Raw genomic sequence first — 8,237 nt, 5'->3', positions numbered from 1 at the left:
TCAAAAGCATCAATTCTTTGGCACTCAGCTTTCTTTATAGTCCAACTCTCACATCTATACATGACTACTTGCAAAACCATAGCCTTGACTAGAGGGACCTTTGTTGGCAAAGTAATGTCTCTGCTTCTTAAAATGCTGTCTAGGTTAGCCATAGCGTTTCTTCCAAGGAGCAAGCGTCTTTTAATTTCATGGCCGCAGTTACCATCTGCAGTGATTTTGGACCCCCCCCCCCCAAATAAAGTCTGTCACTGTTTCCACTGTTTCCCCATCTATTTGCCATGAAGTGATGGGACCAGTTGCCATGATCTTAGTTTTCTGAATGTTAAGTTTTAAGCCAACTTTTTCACTCTCCTCTTTCACTTTCATCAAGAGGCTCTTTAATTCTTCACTTTCTGCCGTAAGTGTGGTATCATCCACATATCTGAGGTTATTGATATTTCTCCCGGCAATCTTGATTCCAGCTTGTGCTTCATCCAGTCTGGAATTCTGCATGATGTATTCTGCATATAAGTTAAATAAGCAGGGTGACAATGTACAGCCTTGACATACTCCTTTCCTGATTTGAAACCAGTCTGCTGGTCCATGTCCAGTTCTAACTGTTACTTCTTGACTTGCATACAGATTTCTCAGGAGGCAGGTCAGGTGGTCTGGTATTCCCATCTCTTGAAGAATGGTCCACAGTTTGTTGTGATCCACACAGTCAAAGGATTTGGCATAGTCAATAAAGCAGAGTAGATATTTTTATTGAATACTCTTGCTTTTTCGATGATCCCATGGATGTTGGCAATTTGTTCTCTGGTTGCTTTGCCTTTTCTAAATCCAGCTTGAACATCTGGAAGTTCACAGTTCATGTAGTGTTGAAGCCTAGCTTGGAGAATTTTGAGCATTACTTTGCTAGCATGTGAGATGAGTGCAATTGTGCAGTAGTTGAGCATTCTTTGGCATTAAAATGAAAACTGACCATTTCCAGTCCTGTGGCCACTGCTGCATTTTCCAAATTTGCTGGCATTTTGAGTGCAGCACTTTGACAGCATCATCTTTTAGGATTTGAAATAGCTCAACTGTAGTTCCATTCACCTCCACTAGCTTTGTTAGTGGTGATGCTTCCTAAGGCACACTTGACTTCACATTCCAGGATGTCTGGCTCTAGATCAGTGATCACACCATCGTGATTATCTGGGTCATGAAGATCTTTTTTGTACAGTTCTTATATGTATTCTTGCCACCTTTTCTTAATATCTTCTGCTTCCATTAGGTTAGGAAGGGCTTAATTTCCATTAGGTCCATATCATTTCTGTCCTTTATTGTGCCCATCTTAGCATGAAATGTTCCCTTGGTATCTCTAATTTTCTTGAAGAGTTCGCTAGTCTTTCTCATTCTATTGTTTTCCTCTATTTCTTTGCATTGATCACTGAGGAAGGCTTTCTTATTGCTCCTTGCTATTCTTTGGAACTCTGCATTCAGATGAGTAGATCTTTCCTCTTCTCCTTTGCCTTTTGCTTCTCTTGTTTTCACAGTAAGGCCTCCTCAGACAACCATTTTGCCTTTTTGCATTTCTTTTTCTTGGGCATGGTCTTGATCACTGCCTCCTGTATAGTGTCATGAACCTCTGTCAGTAGCTCTTCAGGCACTGTATCAGATCTAATGCCTTGAACAGCTTCTCTTATTGTGGAGCACAGTCTCTAGAGCTCAAGCCCAGTGGTTGTGGCACATGGGTTTAGTTGTCCTGGGGCATGTGGAATCTTCCTGGACTGGGGATTGAGCCCATGCCCTCTGCATTGGCATGTAGATTCTTAACCACTAGAACACCAGGGAAGTCCAGTGGTATCTTTTGAAGTACAAAATTTCTAAATTTTTGTGACATTCATTTTATCCACTTTCTCTTCTGTGCTTATGCTTTTGGTTTTGTACCTAAGGTTTTATTTAATTTAGGATTATGAAGATTTATTCCTGTTTTCTTGCAAGGGTTTTATAGTTTTAGATTTTTACATTCAGGTCTGTGACCCTATTTGAGTTATTTTTCATATATGGTCTAAGGGTCCAATTTCACTCTTTTGAATACATTGAATAGACATTCAGTTGTCCCAGCATCATTTGTTGAAGTGACTACATTTTCTCCATTGAATTATCTTGGCATCCTTGTTGAAATTAGTTGATCAGTGTGAAATTTTACCTTTCCTGTAGACAGCTTATAGTTGATTCATGTTATTTATTTTTGAATTATCCATTTTGACACTCTTTTAAAAAATTACTATATTTATAACATTTACATTTAATGCAATTATGTATATATTTGGATTTAAGGTGTAAGTATTTGGAAAATAAGCATTAAGCCCTTACGATTTATGTTATAGAAGTTTTATAAGTCTTTTTCAAGACATTGGTTATTATAACTTCATTTAGTTAACTTAGAAACGTACAAGGTTTAAGTTTTTAAGTGTTTATTATATATAAAATATCATGTATTATAACTGGAGAAGACATAGAACTGCTTTTTTGTTGAGATATAATTGAAATATAGCATTGTGTTAGTTTAGGTGTTTAACATAATGTTTTGAAATACACATGTTGTAAAATGGTTATCACAGTAAGTTTAGTTAACTTTAATCACCACACATTTACAATTTTTTCCTTATGATGAGAACTTTTAAGATTTACTCTCTTAGCAACTTTTAAATATACCATACAGTATTGTTAAACATAGTCACCCTGCTATCCATTACAGTCACAGGAATCTTTTATCTTGTAACTGGAAATTTGTACCTTTTGACCACCTTCACTATTTCACAATCCTCCCCCACCCACATCTCTGGCAACCACCAGTCTGTTCTTTTATCTATGAATTCAATTTTTTTTTGTTTGTTTCCACATATTAGTGAGATCATTCAGTATTTTGTCTTTTTCTGTTTGACTTATTTCACTTAGCATAATGCCCTCAAGCTCATTCATGTTGCCTCAAATGGCAGGACTTCCTTCCTTTTTTTATGGATGAACACTAGTTCATTGCATATATATGTGTCTAAACACACTATATTCATCCATTCACCTGCAGATGGACACTTAGATTGTTTCCACATCTTGGCTATTGTAAATAACGCTGCAGTGAACATGCTAGTGGACAAAGAGCTGTCTTTAAGTCAATATTAACTCATCCCAATTGTTGAAAGATTCACCTATTTATCAGAAATAGTATATGAACCTTTAAAAATACAATTTTAAACCTTCTATTCCAGAACCAAATATTAAAGAATCCCTGTCATGCTTCAAAATTTTTATCTTACAATTATTATAACATAGGCTATCATTTACACACACTTGTTCATATTTTAAAAACAAAGTAGGGTTAATGAACTTTTTCTTATAGACATTTTGATTATCTGGACTATAATATTCTTAGAGTGTATATGTAACAGATTTTAAATCAAGTAATTAGCAATTTGCCAAGTGAAGGGAAAAGAGGGAAAATAGGAAAAAAACAAGAGAGGAGCAGGTTTTAGACAACTAAGAAACTGTCTCCCTAAAGTGCTGATTCTCTTTCTTCTGCAAGGAAAAGGAAGTTTAGATGCAAAAAAACTTACTGGATACAACCACTCATTACTGTTGATACTGTAGTCCTTCACATTTAAGTACACTTTATTTCTAAAATAATTTTAGAATAAAGCTGCGAGGATGCTACAGAGAGGTCCTAAACACTCATTTATTTCCCCCTATTGCTAACATCTTACATATAATCATGGTACATTTGTCAAAATTAAGGAAGTTAATAATGGTCCCTTACTATTAACTACACTTGAAACTTTATGTGGATTTCAGCAGTTTCCCCAGTAATATCCATTCTCTCTTTCTGGATCTGGTTTAAGATAGCACCTTTTAGTCATCATGTCTCCTTAGTGTCCTCCTGTCTATTAAGTTTTGAGGAGTACTGATCAGGTGGTTTTAAAGACTGTTCCTCGATTTTCTATTAGGTGATTTTTTTTTTCATATTTACACTAGATTATAGAATGGAAGGAATATCACCGAGGTGAAGTACCCTGCCAATGACTTTGAATCAAGAGTGTACAGAATATCTATAGCTTCACATTAGTAATATTTACTTTGACCACCTGGCCAAGTTAGTGTTTGCGTATCTCCACCCTAGTCTTTAAAAGGTAGTCAGTAAGTCCACATTTAAGGGACAGGGGAGTTCAGGTCTACCTCCTGAAGTGGGGGGGGGCAGGGGGGAGGGAGTATCACATTAAGTTGAATAGATTTCCCCCCTAAAAATATTTACGTTTTGAATCCCCAACAACGTTGTACTTTATGGAAAAAGGGATTGCGCACATGTGAGTAAATTGAGGTTGTTGTGGGCAGAGAATATCCTGGATTATCCGGAGGGATTCTAAATAATTAATTACAAAGATCCTTATAAGATGAAGGAGGAAGGTCAATAACGAGAGAAAATGGTGTGATGAAGGAGACAGGTTGATGTGGCCAGAAGCCTGCTAACAACATAAAAGAAGGTGGTCAGACAGAGGACTGGCTTTAAAGCCAAATTTCTACATGAGAACACCGAAGTTGGATCAGAGTCTTCAAATTGCTGCAAAGAAGTAGTAAACTTAGAGAAGGGTAATGCTTTACCATCAGGTTGGCAAAAACTATGGAAATCAGTTATATTTGGTGATGGTATGTGGGGACATAAATAGTTGTTAGGAATGCAAATTACCCTGACTTTTAGGGAAAATAGTCTAACAGTATATCTTAAATATTAAATGTGCAGTCTTTGACAAAGTAAGCCCATGGTTAGAAATCCCTTTGATAGAAATGAAAGCTCAAGTTCATAAAGATAAATGTAGAAGGATGTATACTACATCATTCCTTATGTGAATTACAACGCTGCCTATTTTGTTTTTGAAGTGAAGTGAAGTCGCTCAGTCGTGTCCAACTCTTTGCGACCCCATGGACTGTAGCCTACCAGGCTCCTCTGTCCATGGGATTTTCCAGGCAATAGTCCTGGAGTGGATTGCCATTTTTGGTTCAAAAAGATGTTATAAGTATACTTGCTTTTGAGCCATTTATTTCTCCCCATGGCTAATCCATCAGCAAATCTTATCTTCTTCTTTTTTTTTTTTTTTTTAAATCTTATCTTCTTTACCTCCAGAAACTGTGTTCTACATCTGTCCATTCCTCTTTGCCAGTATTATTTTACTGGTCAGTAAACACAAATCAATATATTTTTATATATTACAATTATATAATATTGGTGGTTTTGCATATACCACAATTTAAATATTCTACTATTATTTTAAATCTTTTACTATCATGGTGCTATTAATTACTATAGGGTGTTTATGTTTAATTTTTTAAAGTACTGCATAAATGTTGATAAATGCAAACAATATTTATAATTTTCTCTACAATCACTGGATTACTTTGATTTTATTGGCAGGGGTGATCAGGTGAAAACCATGCCCAGATGAGCACTGGAGAAAACATTCCTAAGCATTTTATATGTAAAGATAATTTTAGCCCTGGACACTAACTGCAGTCTAAAATAATGTTTCCTTTCTTTGTTGTAAAGTTCTCTCTTCCACGGGATACTTTGTAAATTTTAGTTTTAGGACTTCAGGCTTCACTGATATGTGAGTTGATCAGTGAATTTTACAAATCACTCAACACTGAAGGCCCTTGTTATTTATTATCTATGGAGAAGGAAATGGCAACCCACTCCAGTATTCTTGCCTGGAAAATCCCATGGACGGAGGAGCCTAGTAGGCTACAGTCCATGGGGTTGCAAAGAGTCGGACACGATTGAGCAACTTCACTTCAGCACAAGGTCTATCCTCTCCTTAATCATTTTTAATTTCCATTCTTAGAACTTCTTTAGCACTGCTCTTCCTTAAGATCAAAAGCACAGACAGGCAGCATTCTGGTGATAATTCATGGTATAGTATTATTTGTTTGGGCTCCCCGTGGTGGCTCAGTGGTAAAGAATTTACCTGCCATGCAGGAAACTTGGGTTCAATCCCTGAGTTGGGAAGATCCCCTGGAGAAGGAAATGGCAACCCGCTCCAGTATTCTTGCTTGGAAAATTCCATGGACAGAGGAGCCTGGCGGGCTACAGTTCATGGGATGGCAAAGATTCAGACACGACTGAGCGACTAAACAACAACAAATTATTTGCTCACAAAATTCTGTCCTCATTATGTTCAACATTTTTTGTTAGCTGCCTTGGCCACAGTACTTTATCCAGATGATGTCTTCACTAACTACTTGTGGACACTAAAATCATCTGCTCTTTTTTCACTAACACTGCCTTGTGATGGTCGATAAGGAAAAGTGAATTGAAGGCGTTAGTTGTTCAGTCATGCCCGATTCTCTGTGACCCCATGGACTGTAGCCTGCCAGGCTCCTCTGTCCACGGAATTCTCCAGGCAAGAATACTGGAGTGGGTAGCCATTCTCTTCTCTACATCTTCCCAACCCAGAGATTGAACCCGGGTCTCCTGCATTGCAGGCAGATTCTTTACCATCTGAGCCACCAGGGAAGCCCTATACGGGAAAGGACAAAACAAAAATAAAAAAAAATTCCAAAGAGGAGTCTCATGATCTCACTCTTGTTAGAAGTATGAATAACACTTGTTTGCATGTGTGTGTGCTAAGTCCCTTCAGTTGTGTCTGACTCTTTGCGACCCTATGGACCTTAGCCTTCCAGGTTTTTCTGTCCAGGGGATTCTCCAGGCAAGAATACTGGAGTGGGTTGCTATGTCCGCCTGTAGGTGAGCTTCCCCACCTAGGGATCAAACCAGCGTCTCTTACATCTTCTGCATCGGCAGGCTGGTTCTTTACCACTAGCCCCACCTGGGAAGCCCACATAATACTTTATAATTTAGAAAAATTTGTACCCCCTTCATGAAACCTCAGAACAAACCGTTGAGGCTATCAGTGTCATACCCACTGTACAGATGAAGATAGCTTTAGCTAAGAGGTGCGGTGTGCAGCAAAATTTCGGGGATTTGAATCCTCCCCTGTTCACATTATATTGTATTGCTTTCCACCACAGCTACTAAGGGACTGTGTTTTTGGCTTGTTTTTCCTTTCTGCAAACCATTTCCTTTGCATTAGTTCCCTCTGGAATAAAAGCTTAGAAAGCTTTTTAGCCTTCTGAGTGTATTTTTTAGGAAATCACGAATTCACTATGCTATTTATCATTCATGAGTTTCAAAGTGTACAGTACCACCAAGGAAGCAAACATAATCTGGAAAAGTAATAACTTTACACTTGACAACGCTTAACACAGAAAGGCATTATTGTCTCACCCAATGGGAAGCATCACTGGTGTATAGTGTGCGTTGTTTTGGGGATGCCAGAGGAAGTGGATGTGAACAAGTTTAACGCCCAGACTGCATAACTTGAACTTTATCTTGTTCATGTCTCTTAAGTTTCATCTCATGAGCACAAGATACAAAATCCAGTCCTAACAGCTCTTTCTTTTTTTCCCCCTTATAGTTGACGTCGGCTGTACTCTCAACAGCCCTTTGCTCTCTTAGCTGCTGTGCTTCCTAGGTTTCTTTTGCACAATATATTCCAGAATTGCTCTTTTCTGGACACGCTGGTCCCCTGGACGGTCGGGGGTTGGGTCCCAGGTTTCCATGCCATTCTCACTTAACCTGCTTTAGGACCCTAACGTACTTGATTGTGCCTGAAAAGCTCCCTGAAATACTCCTGGCTCCATCGGTTAACCCTACTTCACTGCGCTCCAGGTTCTCTTGATCGTTTCTGGAGCCCTCCTCAGGGTTCGGTCCGTATTGGTTCCGAGACACTCAGCGGGAGGGCAGCAGGCTCTGCGACTCGTCCTGTTCCGCGATCCAGCCCCGCAGACTTCCTGGCATCAGGTCTGGCTTCTCATCCCGGACGCGGCGGCTTCCCTTCTCTCTCTCTCTCTCCAAACAACACGCCGGAAAACTTCGGATTGCTGACAGCCTTCTCCTCCTAGCCAAGCCGGCGCGCTGGGGGCCGACCCAAAAAGAGTTGGGCGGCCTGCGCATGCGGACTCGGCGGCCGCCACACAAGCCTCCCCGGGCCGCCTCCCCTCGGCCCGGCCGCGGCGGTTTAGAGCTTCTGACAGCTCCGCCACCGGCGGACGCAGCCTCGTCTCGTGCTTCCACGTTATCCTATCAGAGACGGGGCGGGGCGGCGGCCCCCGCAGCCTATCAGCGCGAACCACGATCCCGGCGAGCCCAGTAGAAGCGCAACCAGGAA

General features: G+C 39.9%; 1 pseudogene; it reads left to right on the top strand.

The window, feature by feature from the left end:
- LOC104982224 overlaps nucleotides 1-8,222 on the top strand; it is a 9,997-nt pseudogene extending 1,775 nt beyond the window's left edge.
- The last annotated feature ends 15 nt before the right edge of the window (nucleotides 8,223-8,237 follow it).

This window comes from Bison bison, unplaced genomic scaffold (assembly GCF_000754665.1).
Source record: "Bison bison bison isolate TAMUID 2011002044 unplaced genomic scaffold, Bison_UMD1.0 scf7180017864527, whole genome shotgun sequence".
Lineage (NCBI taxonomy): Eukaryota > Metazoa > Chordata > Mammalia > Artiodactyla > Bovidae > Bison > Bison bison.
This window is presented reverse-complemented; position numbering and strand designations above follow the sequence as displayed.